Below are 16,555 nucleotides of genomic sequence, written 5' to 3'. Positions count from 1 at the left end.
CAACAGTGCATGGTTGCATCATTCAGACATAACTGCTTATAATGATATGATTACAACTATATAAACGTTTTTTTTAAATCTAGCCAGACCCAAATTAATCCACAGCCTAGAGTCTCACATATGTTTAAAACATTTCACTAAAAATAGTAAGAATTTGACCAATAGAAAACAGTTAATTATGCCCCAATCAGCATTTTAAAGGGCAGTATAAGTTTGACTAATAGAAAGCAATACATTTGACCCCAATCAGGATTCCAAGGAGCAATATGCATAGCAGCTTATCACAACCTTCCTATTAGGTGATCCTCTCATTTACTTGACATCACCTGACAAAGTATAAACACACCCATGCCGACCTGATCTTCAGACCCCAAGGGGAAGATACACCTTCAGGGGACAAGTATTAAAATTTAATTTAATTTAAATTAGGATACCACCAACTAAGTCTTTTTCATATTGGCCACCGGCAATACCTACATCTCGGAATTCTAGACTATAAATCAACTCTAGTCTCATATCCCTAGTTTGAATCCCATATTTTTTAAACACCAGGCTTCGTACCTTTTTCCTTGCCTCAATAAAGAATACACAATCCAACAATAAATAACTCCCTGAATATTTCTTAACTCTTAGAGGGGCACTGGCAATTATTCTTAACAACCCACTGTTGTTAATTCCTTAATACGCCACCCAGGATCAATTGCCCCCCTCAAGCACAGGACCTCGTTCCGCAAACACTTGTCTGAGATATTATATAGGTATGGGATCTTACTCAAGAACCTGCCAGATCTATTGTCTGGTTTTCAAAATCCTGACTGCTTTACATTTGCTGTAATCCAAACCTTTATTGCCATTGTGATTTCTCGTATTGACTTTGCAACACACTCTACCTGGAACTCCACATTGGTCTCCACAAAAAGCAGCAGTTAGTTCAAAATCAGGCAGCTCGGCTGGTCTTCTGTCAGCCTTGACTATGCCACATTTAGCCGCTAATGAAAAAGCTTCACTGGCTTTCAGTAGCTCCTAGAACCGTTTTAAAAATAGCCTGCACTATTTTCAAAGCTCTATAATGGTAAAAGTCCTGCCTTTGTATCCACCAGAATCTAGCACTACACTCCCAATCGCGGACTATGGCCGGCTTACCAGAACATAAACTGGTGCCAAGATATAATAAGAAGAGACTTGGAGGCTCCAGCTTCTCCTTTCTTGCTCCCCCACACCTGGGATTCTATCCCTCCCAATATTAGATCATCTAACTGTGTGAGTTTTAGAAAACTCTTAAAAACCTGGCTGTTCCAACATGGTTCTGTTTAAACCTGAAGTATAGTTGCTGTCTTTGTTACCTATGCGCCCAGAGCCCTTAAGGTGAACTAGTGCTGTATAAATGGCATATTTTTTATTTATTTATTTGAAAAGTTTTATATAGCGCTGACTAAACACAGAGGTATCAGAGCGCTTTACATGAGGAGGTACAATTGCATCAAACAGTTTCAGGTACATAGTTACTGGAGATACAAGAGTTACAAGGGGATGGCTCAGGTATGGGGAGGGAAAGGCCAGCATGGGATAGAGATTCGGTGAAGAGAGGGAGGGAATAGAAGAGGAAGATAAGGAGTGAGGGAGGACAGAGGAGAGGGAAGGAGTAGGAAAACACAAGGGGGCGACAAGAGAAGAAACAGTGTCTGACGATCGGATGGGTAGGTGATGGCCAAGGGGGGAACTAGAGCCAACTCCTCAATAGCTGCGTAGGGAAACTCCACCGATCATCAGCTCAAGGTTGCTCGTTGCTGAAGTACATCAGAGGGTTAAAGTATCAGCCTGGCGGAGATCATCTAAACTTTTCAAGGAGAACGCCTTTCATGGTGTGAGGTGCTGGGTTCCCAGCGATAATGGAAACATTCCCAAACCTCCACTATGTGAAGAATCCCTTAACACTGTGGACACTCTCAGAGGGGAATCCGAGACTCTGGGGCAAAAATGCTAGATCCCTCCCCAACAAGGGGAGAGGGTGTGCTTTGGTAAGGGGCACAAACATGGATGCCATTTAGGGACAGTTGGGCGGTAGGGGAGAACTTAAACAGCAGTCAGGGGGAAATGATTGTAGGTACACTAGTACAGACACCTATTGCTCTAGAGCAGCGAACGATGAAGGTAGAAGGGAAAAACCATGAAAATAAAAAAAGTAGTCTGCCGAACTGAATGTAGCTTCATCAAAGTCAATAACCCTCATGGTCTAAAATGGGAGGGCTAGCAGAAAGAAGTGAGCAAAGGGTGAAAGAGCGTAGGTAGAATAAGGAGATCATATAACTATCCGTGGCATGCAGGACCTTCTGGCTTTCAGGAAAGCCATCAAAACCCACCTCTTTCAGTGACCACACCTCTTCTTCTTTGGTGCTCTCTTCTTTTTCTGCCTTTAACTTTGCTCGCAGCGCCGGGACGCCCCTTTGCTGGGGCAGCCGAGCGCTATACAAATCCCAATAACATTAACATTAACATAGAAACATTGGAAACAAATGATAGCAGAGAGGAAGGGAAGATGTGGCCCAGGGGAAAGTTCGGCCGCCATTTTAATGTCAGGCCAGTACTGGCAGTCTTCCCAGGGATGGTCACCAGGGGGGCTGGAAAGACCTGGAGGATTCAGCTTGTTACCAAAGTAATCAGTAAGTAACAACGTTACACAAAGTAAACAAAGGATAGATGCAGTGTTGCACAATACGAACCATTGTGTTAAAACATGCGAATAAACAGGGGTGATGAACATGACATATAAAGAGTGGGGGGAACAGCGGTATCGGCAATATTCTTTTTTTTATTTATATCTTTTTATTGTTTTAGACAGAGAAAAAACAAACAATTCGACATGACATAGGTGACAATTGGCAAGTAATACAATCCTAGCGTGAAGACACAGTGGCGACAATAACAAAACAATACACATTACATAATTAATGACAATATAACCCCAGAGCTGGGTCATTGGGGATGATGGCTATTCCTCTGTGGTATGTACCGGGGCCACACAAATCCCTCCTCTATATGGGTTCCATCCGGACCACACCCATGACCACGTTTTGGGGGCATCTTCTTGCTATATATACCACCTTTTCCCTAAACATGCACCAGTCCAGACTCCTCTCCCAAGAGGCCAAGGTGGGTGGTGCCTCTGATCCCCATTGACGAGCTATCTCTCGCTTGGCCTCCATAGTCCCCAGTGTAGCCCAGGTCTTCTCCATTAATGTTAGGTTAGTGGGACCCCACATGTTTAAAAGGCAACGCTTTGCCTCCGGATGAATGGTCTTGTTTGTAACACTTCCTCCATGACTTCGTGTATCTCCCGCCAAAACTGTTGTATCTGGTTGCATTCCCAAATTATGTGAATGAAGGTACCCGTGTGTCCACAACGTCGCCTGCAGTCTCCCCCGTCACCCCTTCCTATGCGGACTAGTTGTGGCCCCGTGATGTATGCACGGTGGAGTATCTTGAGTTGGACCAGTCTCAAACGTGCTGGGATGGCAACATCTCTGGGCAAGGCCACTGCCTCCCGCCATTCCTCATCTTCAAATTCCAAGCCATCCCTCTCCCAGCACTCTCGCAGCTGCTCCAGAGGATCTGGGGTATTGTTGCTCAGTTTCTTATATGTTAAGGAGATTGCTTTTTGGGAAAGGCAGCCATCTAGTAAACGGTCTTCTAGTGGTGATGACTGGGGAGTTCATGCCGGTCCGTAAGGCAGTGGTTATGGCATGCTGAATCTGTGTGTACCGGAAGAGTTCAGTGGTGGAGAGTTCATACTGTTGCTGGGGCGTGGCAAAGGGGATCACAGCGCCCTTAATCCCAAGGTCACCCAGATGAGCTATGCCAATCAAGTCCCACTAATCAAAACCCTTTGTGGACCAGAGGCTACCCAACAGTTAAGAGTCCCACAGCGGCGTAGCCAGTGTGAGCCTACGGTCCCAATCCAGACTCTTAATACCAGAATGCCGAATGGTAACAGAATGTTTAGTGGGGCTGGTGAGGGACAGTCTCCGAGGGTTAGAAAATAAGGATCTAATAATCAGCAATATTCTTGGATGATGTGTGGATCAGTGGAGAGGAGAGAAGATCAAAAGTAGTCCAGGTGGAGACCAGTGGGGCCAAAGGTCCGGATCGGGTCACAAGATGGCGTAACGGAACAGGAGTGACCCTCAGAGATGGTCACAAAATGGAGGGGTGCAAAACTACGTAGTCCAAAAGCCCAAATGGAGAAGTTCTTACCTCCACTCAAAACTGCCAAGTTGTCCCAGACATCTTACGAGAAGCAAGCCAGGCTGGATGGTAGTAGGAGAAGCAGTCGCAGTTAAGTCAGAGGAGGCGGAGGGAGGGTCGGGGGGGGGGGGAGAAGAGAGCCTCAGCCCGGGACCTGTGATAGAGCATGCCTAGGTAACAAAGTCCTGTTTCCAATTTTTTATTAACTTAAAACTGTGTATATAACATTACATTTTGCTCTATATATATCGCCTCGCAGACTTCTGTGTAAAATTAATTGTACTTGTTTTTCAGTGCAATAACTCCAAGTCTTAGTACCCTTCTTACTTGTGTAAAAAGAGTACCAAGTACAAGGTATGTAGCGTTTGCTATAGGTATATATCTACTATATATGCTCTGCATTCCAGCCATCTAGCTTTGGGCCCATATGTTAGTAGGTATTTTTTTCTTTGAAAACGTCTTTCGAGTCACTGGATGTACTTAGACTTTTCTCTTTGTGGACTATGTGCATGGACACCGACACTATGTTGGTTGTTTGTTATCATCTGGTTCAGACTTATAGCAATGAGACTCAGAAATTCGACATGTCTCACACGTGTTGTAGGCCCAACTTGGTGTTAATTCCACATGAGCACTCGGAACAATATGTCTACACTCATCAGCTTCTAGTCTCAATGGTATCATCATTAGACACCATCGAAGGACAATGCCCAGAGCTCTAGCCCCGCAAGCTGGTGCCCCGCGTCCTCCAAGTGTCTTGTACCCCCTTCATCGAGCTGCAGCAGAAGAGAAAGTGTATCCTTAAAAAGTGATGGAATGGGCACCCTTTTAGTAGTGCTTCTGGCGCTATTCCAATTACCATCTTGAGGTCTGTGACATGTCTCTTCCCTCGCAATTGTGATGCCTCCTGCACATAATTTATTGCCTTCTTCTCTAAAAAGGCCTGAAGGTACCAAAGGGAGAGGCTCTGGGCACGCCACAACGTGGACCAACTGTCTTCTGTTACCCCTGACATCTTAGACGGACAGGAGCCCTTCGCTTCAAAGGAAGGTTGGGACGCTGTTGCCTCTGGCATCCCACCATGCCCAGCTCCTAGGTCATCTCCGCATGAGTCTCCATTCAGAAGCACGAAGAAGAAGGAGTCCTACACCCAGAAGTAGTGGCCCTCGAATGAAGGCCTCATCCAGGTCCATAAGCATGTTTGGCTCCGACACTAACTTATTTCTGAGGTAGAGCACTGCTTCCGAAAGAATTGTGTGTTTAACCCATCCTGTGGACAAAAGACTGCCACCTCCTAGGCCTCCACTGTCTTCCAAAAGGTGGCCATGTGCTTCATTCATGAGGAAGAGGACTTGCTCTTAGAGATACTGTCTAAATCTGAGATGATAGTGCAGTTTGTGTCTATGCTTAAAGGCTTGCTCAATTCTGCCACAGAGACCTTCAAAGAGCCCGTAAAGGAAAGGGTAGTAACACCAAGTGTAGTGAAAAAGTATAAGCAGTTCCCCAATGACCCAGTCTCTATTAAGGACCATGTTCCCCTCACTCTCTGGTGAACTATAACAGCCAAAAAAGGACTGCTTAGCATAAAAGTGATGCTCCTCCACCTGATAAAGAGAACAAACTGATAGATGTGGAAGGCAACAGGGTAACCATAGATGCATTAACATACTGGCGTATACCCAACTCTGTTGGGCTGTTCTCCAACTCTAAAAGAGTTCAGGAATAGGGGAAAGGAGATAGGGCGTTTAGGCGAAACCATGCTTAATGCTGATTGTAGGAGAGTAGGGTCTGCAATCCTATGATCACCCAGATTTTTGCTTTTTGCTGCACTGGTTTACGACTTTCCCTGGCTGTGGGCCTGCTAATCAGACCCACAGCCTAGCTGTTCTCTCTATCCAAATTGTACTCGGGTACTGAATTGGCACTGGGCCCTCTCCAAGTCCCTGTACCCAGGGCTGAGGTGTACCCAGAAGTCTCCCAGGGGCTGAAGCATGTATTATGCCACCCCTGGGCTGACTAACTAAACTGACACAACTGGCTGCACGACAGCTGGGGCAAGGTGGTGTACTCACCCTTTGCTTTCGATATAGTATACCTATATCTAACCCTAAAATGGACACACAGATCTCCTATCAGTCACTCCTATGGCAGGCCTTAACAATCCTGAAGGCAGAGTGCTTGGAGTCGTGTGAGATGGTGCTCTGGCATGAGCTGAGCCTGTCTGCGGCTTTCGGGATCCATCCCTTGGCCGTTTCCATGATATCGCATACCATATACTCTTAAGTGCATTATAATCCTCGCGGTTAAATGCCAACTCTGGTATCGCTTTATCAAAACATGTCGAGTAAGGTGTCATACGAATTGGAATACTAACCCCTCGCCAATTCTGGCGACGGGGTTAGCATTCCACCCTTCTAGAGGGACACGACATGTATGTAACCCCTAACCCCGGTTAAAGTCAAACAGAGCCTCAGCTCCACAAAATGGATGCTGCCACCGAGACACAAGTCTGCCCTCCTGCTGCTGGGAGTCCTCCCAGAGCAGGAGATAAGGACAAAGGGTTTCCTGCCAGGGGCGGTGCCAGCACCGTCCCAGACAGGGTTTTGTGTATTGTAGGTAGGCAGGGCTTTAGAGGAAGGTGACTGCACGTGGCACCCCGGTGCTCACTGTGCATAGGCTGGCTGAAACCAGTTCCAGGGTCACTCCAGACCCTGTGCTGGGGAAAAGCCCGCCAAGGAAGTGGGTGTAACCACCCCCCTCCTAGTCCCACCCCTAGGGCAGGACTTAGTCGCGTGCCAGCCCCTTTTTACAGGATAAAGGTAGGAACTGGCCCCCTTCCAAATCAGATCATCTTTGAATCCTGAAACTACTTTCCACGAAAGGAACTCAAGACTTCTTCCTAAGATTTCTCCCTTGTGACTAAGGAGTAGTCACCCTGCATCCGCAGGCACCATCTTAAGAACACTGCGGTCTGCTGCAAGTCTCTCCTCCGGATCAAGACTGCCCAGCTCGACGAGAACCGGCTTCCCTGGCACCTCTGACCTCTACCTGCATCATCAGTCACGCTGAGATTCGTGGGTGTGACGAGACCTCGAGGGACCGGCCATCTTCAAGACTGCACGACTACTTTCCAGCAAGCCCGCCGAGTAATTTCCTGGTGAGTGCTTTGGGGTCCGAGAAGCCCCGACCCTGAGCAGCTCCAGCACCGAAGTGCAGCCTCCCAGCATCTCCACGATCTGCGTGGGGCCCTTCTGCTCTTTGCTGCTCACCGCGTTGTTTGGCTACTAGCCCGCTGGCTTGTGGCCTTCTGAACGACGCCCAACGACATTTCTGCTGCTGGTCTGGTTGCTCCAGGCTGGCCCTTGCTCCCTTCCAAAAGAGGAGCACCCCGGACCCTCCTGGTCCACTCAAGACGCCATTTTGAGTCCACCGCGTGGGCTTGAATTAGCCAAGGCTTGTTGCCCAATCCTGGGTAACTTCGACGCCGACAGCTTCATCCATCGTGGGACAGCTCGCCTCTCCATCCTGGTCGCCGACAACGCCTCCTGGTCCGTGAGATCTGCAGAGCCAGCGTCGCCCACTCACCTAGTCGAGGTGACTTCGCCCGGTGCCATCCTGGTGCCCACTTAATCACTGGCTAGTGATTCAAGAACTTGGTCCCCTCTGCTTTCAGGTTTCTTCTTCCTTGATCCAGGCTTGGATCCATCGAACTTTCCTTCACTGGTCGCCTGCCAGCAACTTCCTTCTTCCAGGCTCCTGGTCCGGCAACGAGATCCCCGACGTCTTTTCAGACCTATGCAGCTGCAGCCCCTGGGCTAGGTAACTTCGGCACTTCGGTGTCCCAGCATAGCCTCACTATCCTAGGGTCAGGATCCACTGTCGTTTTCTTCCCACCAGGTCGGGTTCGCCCGTGAACACTAACTTTGCCTTTACTAGCTCCCATAGACTTTGTCCCGCATCCCGCGTGAGAGTGCACACTCTGCACCCGAGTCCCCTAGGTCTCCTAGAAGTAATCTAACGATTCCATAGTCAAGTCCTAGCGAGTCCAAAGCCTATTAGTACTGTACTTACCTGCTAGTAATTTCGCATTCCACTTTTAAAGTATATGGTTTTTCGTGCCCCTCGGGCATTTGTGTATAACGTGCTAACTTAAGTATTTTCATAAGAGTTTTGTTGTGTGCTTAGCACCCTGTCCTCATAAAGAGTACAGGGTTGTTGTGATTCTAATAAATACACTGTTTATTTTCATAACACTTGTGTGGTGTCCTTTCACTGGGTGTTCAAGGGGTAATGTGATGGTAAAACAGCTGGCTTAACACGCCCTCTAGAGTCTTAGACTGCTCGTATCCATGCTACTAGGATAGCTGGTCTATAAGGTTGACTTACAACCAATCATCAATAAGGGTTGTTTGGACTGATATATAGTGATCACTAGAATAGTGAGCACTGCACATCAGGCCAACTTCTCACATTGGTGAGCAGCGGTTGGGATTTGAGCTTGCTGTTGTTTTACCACACATGCCCTAAGAATATCTTGTGAAAGATCACATAAGTACTAAAGGTACATATAACTTAGCTTAGAATACTCTGAGTTCTACTGAACCAGCTGTTGTAGCTCCTAGGGCCTAGCACACCCTAAACTACAACTCTAGCAAGGGATCAGTAGGCAAACATATAGTGTAGGTAAGTGCACCACTTACACCTCACTAGAAAAGCATGTCTACCCAGGGAGATTCTACTGAGACTCCCCTGGTCAGTGTTGACCCTCCACAGGTCACTTCAAGATATGCAGCTCTCAGTTTCCAAGAGATGAGACAGATCTGTGTCTCCAGAAAACTGAAGCAGGGGTCTAACCCCACCATTCCCTTTCTGATAGGTCTCTTAGAGACATATGATGCCAGAAAGCTTTCTCAGTTACATGAGAACATGCCAGCCTTAGAGGGAACGTCTGGGGATCCAGATCTCCCCAACATTGCTACTGCAGTTGAGGAGGAGGATCAAGAGGAACTCTCTGGGGATGAGGTAGACAAAGGTCTTGAGGTAGTCAGAAGGCTAACCAGGGCCAACTTAGACTTACTTGGGCTAGGATCTGGGGGACCCCCAGTACTAACCCGAAGTGGGCCTAACCTTGGAGTTAGGAGAGATAGATCTCTTTCTAGGGACTCCAATAGATCTCTGCACTCTAATGCCTCTTCTCAGGGGAGAAGGAATCCTCCACAGAGGAGATTTACTTCCCCTCAGAGAAGGGAGCATGAAGCTAGGATGAGACAAGCTGAACTGAGGATTGAAAGGGAAGAAATTGCCCTGGCCAAAGAGAAGCTTGCCCTGGCAAGAGAGCAGCAGATGAGTGGGTTAGCTCCCACTGGTGGCAGCAATCTCCCAAGAGATAGAGAGAAGGGTTTAGATACTAAACACCTGACTAAAATAGTGCCCCCCTTTAAGCAAGGGGATGATATCCAGAAATGGATGGCTGCTCTGGAGAGGGCCTGCACTGTGCAGTGCATTCCCCAGAGTCAGTGGGCAGCTATACTGTGGCTCTCCTTTGATGGTAAAGGTAGAGATAAGCTCCTCACTACAAGAGTAGAGGATGCTAACAATTACCAGGTCCTGAAAAGTACACTGGTTGATGGGTTTGGTTTAACCACTGAGCAGTACAGGTTGCTGTTCAGAGACACCCAGAAAACTCAGTCTCAGGACTGGTCTGACTTTGTGGATTGTGCCACTAAGGCTTTGGAGGGCTGGTTGCTGGGTAGCAAGGTTACAGATTACACAGGATTGTATAATCTAATGATGAGAGAACAAATTTTAAACAATTGTCAGAACCAGTTGCTGCACCAGCACCTTGTTGATTCAGATCTGACCTCTCCCCAAGAATTGGGAAAGAAGGCAGACAAATGGGTCAGGACAAGGATCAAGCAGAACCAGAACCAGAACCAGGGTGGTCAGAAGAAAGCAGACCAGAAGGGTAATGTTAAGAATGAGCAAAATGACCAGAAGTCTTCACCAGGTCCCCAACAAACCAAAGAGGGTGGGGGTCAGGCTTCCCAGAAGAAGAAGACTCAAGAAGGCCAGTCGAAAAGGTGGTGCCAGTACTGTAAAAGTAAATCTCACTGGTTTAGTGAGTGCACCAAAAGAGGAGGACAAACTCCTGCCACTACAGCCCCTAAGGCAACTGCACCCCCTAGTACAGTCAGTAGTGGTAGTGTACCTCCCAAGGCATTAGTTGGGTTAACCTTGGGTACTGAGGGGTCTGACAACTTAGTTGGCACACTCACTCAGGCTGTCCTTGTCTGTACAGGGGATATGGATATGTCCCCTGAAATAAGTCCCAATACTTTGGGCAAATACAGGCAGACACCTTTAATAAATGGCAAAATGGCTCAGGCCTATAGGGACACTTGTGCCAGTGTCACCATGGTGACACCTAACTTTGTGGACCCTGGACAGATCATGCCAGGTACTGATTTCCTGGTGACCAATGCCAGCAATGTCACTACTAGTCATAGTGTGGCAATTGTGGCTTTCTCCTGGGGTGGAGTGAAGGGACAAAAGAAAGTTGTAGTCAGTTCAGACCTCCCAGTTGATTGTTTGTTGGGCAATGATTTGGAGTCATCACAGTGGTCAGAAGTGGAGCAGAGGACTCACATGGAAATGTTAGGCTTGCCAGCACATGTGCTTGCTGTGACTAGGTCACAGGCCAGAAAATGCCCCACTGAACAGGTGCTGGATCCTGAAAATATGGACCAGACACCTTCCAAGAAGAAGAGCAGTAAGGGTAAGGCTTTGCCTTCCCCCTTGCCCCAGGTTGAGGATCAAGTCTCTGAGGAGGCTGATCTAGAAGAGCTGAGGGAAACTGAGCCTAAAGAGCTTGAACTTGATCAAGTTGAGTTTCTGGGCTCAGGGGGACCCTCCAGAGCAGACCTGGGGAAGGAACAGTTGAGCTGCCCTTCCCTTGAACCCCTCAGACAGCAGGCTGCTGCTGAGGCTGCAGGGAATGCCACAGGTGCCCACAGGGTATACTGGGAAGATGGACTCCTGTACTCTGAGTCAAGAGACCCCAAGCCTGGTGCAACCAGGAGGCTGGTCATCCCCTTGTCTCTGAGAGGTTTCCTTCTCACCTTGGCCCATGAGATTCCCCTTGCAGGTCACTTAGGTCAGACAAAGACTTGGGACAGGCTTGTCTCACACTTTCACTGGCCCCATATGAATGAGAATACCAAGGAGTTTTGTCGCTCCTGTGTCACTTGCCAAGCCAGTGGTAAGTCAGGTGGCACAACAAAGGCCCCCCTCATACCACTACCTGTGGTGGGGGTCCCCTTTGAAAGAGTGGGGATTGACATTGTTGGTCCAATGGAACCCCAGACAGCATCAGGGCACAAGTTTAAACTGGTGGTGGTGGACCATGCCACCAGGTATCCTGAAGCTATTCCCCTGAGGACCACCACAGCCCCTGTGGTGGCAAGAGCCCTAGTTGGAGTGTTCTCCAGAGTGGGTTTTCCAAAGGAGGTCGTTTCTGACAGAGGTACAAACTTCATGTCAGGATATCTGACTGCAATGTGGAAAGAGTGTGGTGTGAACTACAAGTTCACCACACCCTATCATCCACAATGCAATGGGCTTGTTGAGAGATTCAACAGGACCCTGAAAGGGATGATTCATGGACTACCTGAACCTCTTAAAGAAGATGGGATGTCTTGATCCCCTGCCTCTTGTTTGCTTACAGAGAGGTCCCACAGAAGGGGGTTGGCTACAGCCCTTTTGAGCTTCTGTATGGGCATCCTGTAAGAGGACCCCTGTGTTTGGTGAAGGAAGGATGGGAGAGACCTCTCAAAAAGCCTGCAACCAACATAGTGGACTATGTACTTGGTCTCCGCTCCAGGATGGCTGAGTATATGGAAAAGGCATCCAAAAACCTTGAGGCCAGCCAAGAACTTCAAAAAGCTTGGCATGACCAAAAGGCTGTTCTGACTGTGTACCAGCCAGGACAGAAGGTGTGGGTGCTGGAGCCAGTGGCCCCAGCAGCTCTGAAAGACAAATGGTCTGGGCCCCACACCATCATTGAGCAAAAGGGAGAGGTTACCTACTTGGTGGACCTTGGAACTCCCAGGAGCCCTCTCAGAGTGCTCCATGTTAACAGGCTCAAGGCATATGTTGACAGGAAGGACATGAGCTTGCTCATGGCCACAGATGAGGGACAGGAGGAAGAGAGTGACCCTCTCCCAGACCTGCTCACTCAGAATCCTGATGATGGATCAGTTGATGGTGTTGTCTTTTGTGGCAGCCTCTCTGAACATCAGCAACAGGATTGCAGGCAAGTTCTGCAATCCTTCAGACATATGTTCTCTCTGACACCCAGCCAAACTGATTGGTGTACCCATGATGTTGACACTGGAGACAGTCTGCCTGTCAAGAGTAAAATCTACAGACAGCCTGATCATGTTAGAGACTGCATCAAAACTGAAGTGCAGAAAATGTTGGAGCTGGGAGTCATTGAGCCCTCAGATAGCCCTTGGGCTAGCCCAGTAGTTCTAGTGCCAAAGCCTCACACCCAGGGTGGTAAGAGAGAGATGAGGTTTTGCGTAGACTACAGAGGCCTCAATGCAGTCACTAAGACTGATGCCCACCCAATACCAAGAGCAGATGAACTTATAGATAAATTGGCTTCTGCCAACTTCTTAAGTACATTTGATTTGACAGCTGGGTATTGGCAAATCAGGTTAGCTGAGGAGGCCAAACCCAAGACAGCATTTTCTACCCCTGGAGGGCATTATCAATTTGTGGTAATGCCCTTTGGACTGAAAAATGCACCTGCCACCTTCCAAAGGTTGGTGAATCAAGTCCTCACTGGGCTGGATGACTTCTGTGCAGCATATCTGGACGATATTGCTGTCTTTAGCTCCACCTGGGAGGATCACCTGATCCACCTGAGGAAAGTGTTAGAGGCCCTGCAAAAGGCAGGCCTCACTATCAAGGCCACCAAGTGCCAGATAGGGCAGACACAGGTTGTATACCTGGGCCACCTTGTAGGTGGAGGCCAGGTTCAGCCACTGGAGAGTAAGATACAGGCCATCAAGGACTGGACTCCTCCAATCACCCAGACTCAGGTTCCAGCTTTCTTGGGCCTGACTGGGTACTATAGGAAGTTTGTCAGAAATTATGGGTCCATAGTGACCCCTCTTAATGACCTGACAAGCAAAAAGATGCCAAAGAAAGTTCAGTGGACAGCAAGCTGTCAGAAAGCATTCAATGACCTAAAGCAGGCCATGTGCACAGCACCTATCCTAAAGAGTCCAGATTACTCCAAGCCATTCATTGTCCAAACAGATGCTTCTGAGTTGGGTGTGGGGGCTGTTCTGTCTCAACTGAATTTTGATGGTAATGATCAGCCTATTGCTTTCATTAGTAGGAGGTTGACACCCAGAGAGAAAAATTGGTCAGCTATTGAGAGGGAGGCCTTTGCTGTGGTCTGGGCCCTGAAGAAGCTGAGGGCCTACTTGTTTGGCACTCACTTCACCATTCAGACAGACCATAAGCCCCTCTTGTGGCTAAATCAGATGAAGGGTGAAAACCCCAAACTGCTTAGGTGGTCCATTTCCCTACAGGGGATGGATTTTACAGTGGAGCATAGACCTGGTACTGATCACAGCAATGCTGATGGGCCCTCCAGGTATTTCCACTTAGAGCAAGAAGACTCACCTGGTCAAGGTTAGTTTATTGTCCCAAAGTTTGGGGGGGGGGGTCATGTAGGAGAGTAGGGTCTGCAATCCTATGATCACCCAGATTTTTGCTTTTTGCTGCACTGGTTTACGACTTTCCCTGGCTGTGGGCCTGCTAATCAGACCCACAGCCTAGCTGTTCTCTCTATCCAAATTGTACTCAGGTACTGAATTGGCACTGGGCCCTCTCCAAGTCCCTGTACCCAGGGCTGAGGTGTACCCAGAAGTCTCCCAGGGGCTGAAGCATGTATTATGCCACCCCTGGGCTGACTAACTAAACTGACACAACTGGCTGCACGACAGCTGGGGCAAGGTGGTGTACTCACCCTTTGCTTTCGATATAGTATACCTATATCTAACCCTAAAATGGACACACAGATCTCCTATCAGTCACTCCTATGGCAGGCCTTAACAATCCTGAAGGCAGAGTGCTTGGAGTCGTGTGAGATGGTGCTCTGGCATGAGCTGAGCCTGTCTGCGGCTTTCGGGATCCATCCCTTGGCCGTTTCCATGATATCGCATACCATATACTCTTAAGTGCATTATAATCCTCGCGGTTAAATGCCAACTCTGGTATCGCTTTATCAAAACATGTCGAGTAAGGTGTCATACGAATTGGAATACTAACCCCTCGCCAATTCTGGCGACGGGGTTAGCATTCCACCCTTCTAGAGGGACACGACATGTATGTAACCCCTAACCCCGGTTAAAGTCAAACAGAGCCTCAGCTCCACAAAATGGATGCTGCCACCGAGACACAAGTCTGCCCTCCTGCTGCTGGGAGTCCTCCCAGAGCAGGAGATAAGGACAAAGGGTTTCCTGCCAGGGGCGGTGCCAGCACCGTCCCAGACAGGGTTTTGTGTATTGTAGGTAGGCAGGGCTTTAGAGGAAGGTGACTGCACGTGGCACCCCGGTGCTCACTGTGCATAGGCTGGCTGGAACCAGTTCCAGGGTCACTCCAGACCCTGTGCTGGGGAAAAGCCCGCCAAGGAAGTGGGTGTAACCACCCCCCTCCTAGTCCCACCCCTAGGGCAGGACTTAGTCTCGTGCCAGCCCCTTTTTACAGGATAAAGGTAGGAACTGGCCCCCTTCCAAATCAGATCATCTTTGAATCCTGAAACTACTTTCCACGAAAGGAACTCAAGACTTCTTCCTAAGATTTCTCCCTTGTGACTAAGGAGTAGTCACCCTACATCCGCAGGCACCATCTTAAGAACACTGCGGTCTGCTGCAAGTCTCTCCTCCGGATCAAGACTGCCCAGCTCGACGAGAACCGGCTTCCCTGGCACCTCTGACCTCTACCTGCATCATCAGTCACGCTGAGATTCATGGGTGTGACGAGACCTCGAGGGACCGGCCATCTTCAAGACTGCACGACTTCTTTCCAGCAAGCCCGCCGAGTAATTTCCTGGTGAGTGCTTTGGGGTCCGAGAAGCCCCGACCCTGAGCAGCTCCAGCACCGAAGTGCAGCCTCCCAGCATCTCCACGATCTGCGTGGGGCCCTTCTGCTCTTTGCTGCTCACCGCGTTGTTTGGCTACTAGCCCGCTGGCTTGTGGCCTTCTGAACGACGCCCGACGACATTTCTGCTGCTGGTCTGGTTGCTCCAGGCTGGCCCTTGCTCCCTTCCAAAAGAGGAGCACCCCGGACCCTCCTGGTCCACTCAAGACGCCATTTTGAGTCCACCGCGTGGGCTTGAATTAGCCAAGGCTTGTTGCCCAATCCTGGGTAACTTCGACGCCGACAGCTTCATCCATCGTGGGACAGCTCGCCTCTCCATCCTGGTCGCCGACAACGCCTCCTGGTCCGTGAGATCTGCAGAGCCAGCGTCGCCCACTCACCTAGTCGAGGTGACTTCGCCCGGTGCCATCCTGGTGCCCACTTAATCACTGGCTAGTGATTCAAGAACTTGGTCCCCTCTGCTTTCAGGTTTCTTCTTCCTTGATCCAGGCTTGGATCCATCGAACTTTCCTTCACTGGTCGCCTGCCAGCAACTTCCTTCTTCCAGGCTCCTGGTCCGGCAACGAGATCCCCGACGTCTTTTCAGACCTATGCAGCTGCAGCCCCTGGGCTAGGTAACTTCGGCACTTCGGTGTCCCAGCATAGCCTCACTATCCTAGGGTCAGGATCCACTGTCGTTTTCTTCCCACCAGGTCGGGTTCGCCCGTGAACACTAACTTTGCCTTTACTAGCTCCCATAGACTTTGTCCCGCATCCCGCGTGAGAGTGCACACTCTGCACCCGAGTCCCCTAGGTCTCCTAGAAGTAATCTAACGATTCCATAGTCAAGTCCTAGCGAGTCCAAAGCCTATTAGTACTGTACTTACCTGCTAGTAATTTCGCATTCCACTTTTAAAGTATATGGTTTTTCGTGCCCCTCGGGCATTTGTGTAAACTCATAAGAGTTTTGTTGTGTGCTTAGCACCCTGTCCTCATAAAGAGTACAGGGTTGTTGTGATTCTAATAAATACACTGTTTATTTTCATAACACTTGTGTGGTGTCCTTTCACTGGGTGTTCAAGGGGTAATGTGATGGTAAAACAGCTGGCTTAACACGCCCTCTAGAGTCTTAGCCTTAGACTGCTCGTATCCATGCTAC

The 16,555-nt window shown here is 48.9% G+C and overlaps 1 protein-coding gene across 6 annotated transcripts in view; it reads left to right on the top strand.

The window, feature by feature from the left end:
- Nucleotides 1–16,555, top strand: part of APIP (APAF1 interacting protein) — a 420,872-nt gene that overhangs the window by 360,268 nt on the left and 44,049 nt on the right. The gene's annotated exons all lie outside the window — the stretch shown is intronic.

Source organism: Lissotriton helveticus, chromosome 3_2 (assembly GCF_964261635.1).
Source record: "Lissotriton helveticus chromosome 3_2, aLisHel1.1, whole genome shotgun sequence".
Classification (NCBI taxonomy): Eukaryota; Metazoa; Chordata; class Amphibia; order Caudata; family Salamandridae; genus Lissotriton; species Lissotriton helveticus.
Note: the sequence above shows the minus strand (reverse complement) of the source record. Positions and strands in the feature narration are given on the sequence as shown.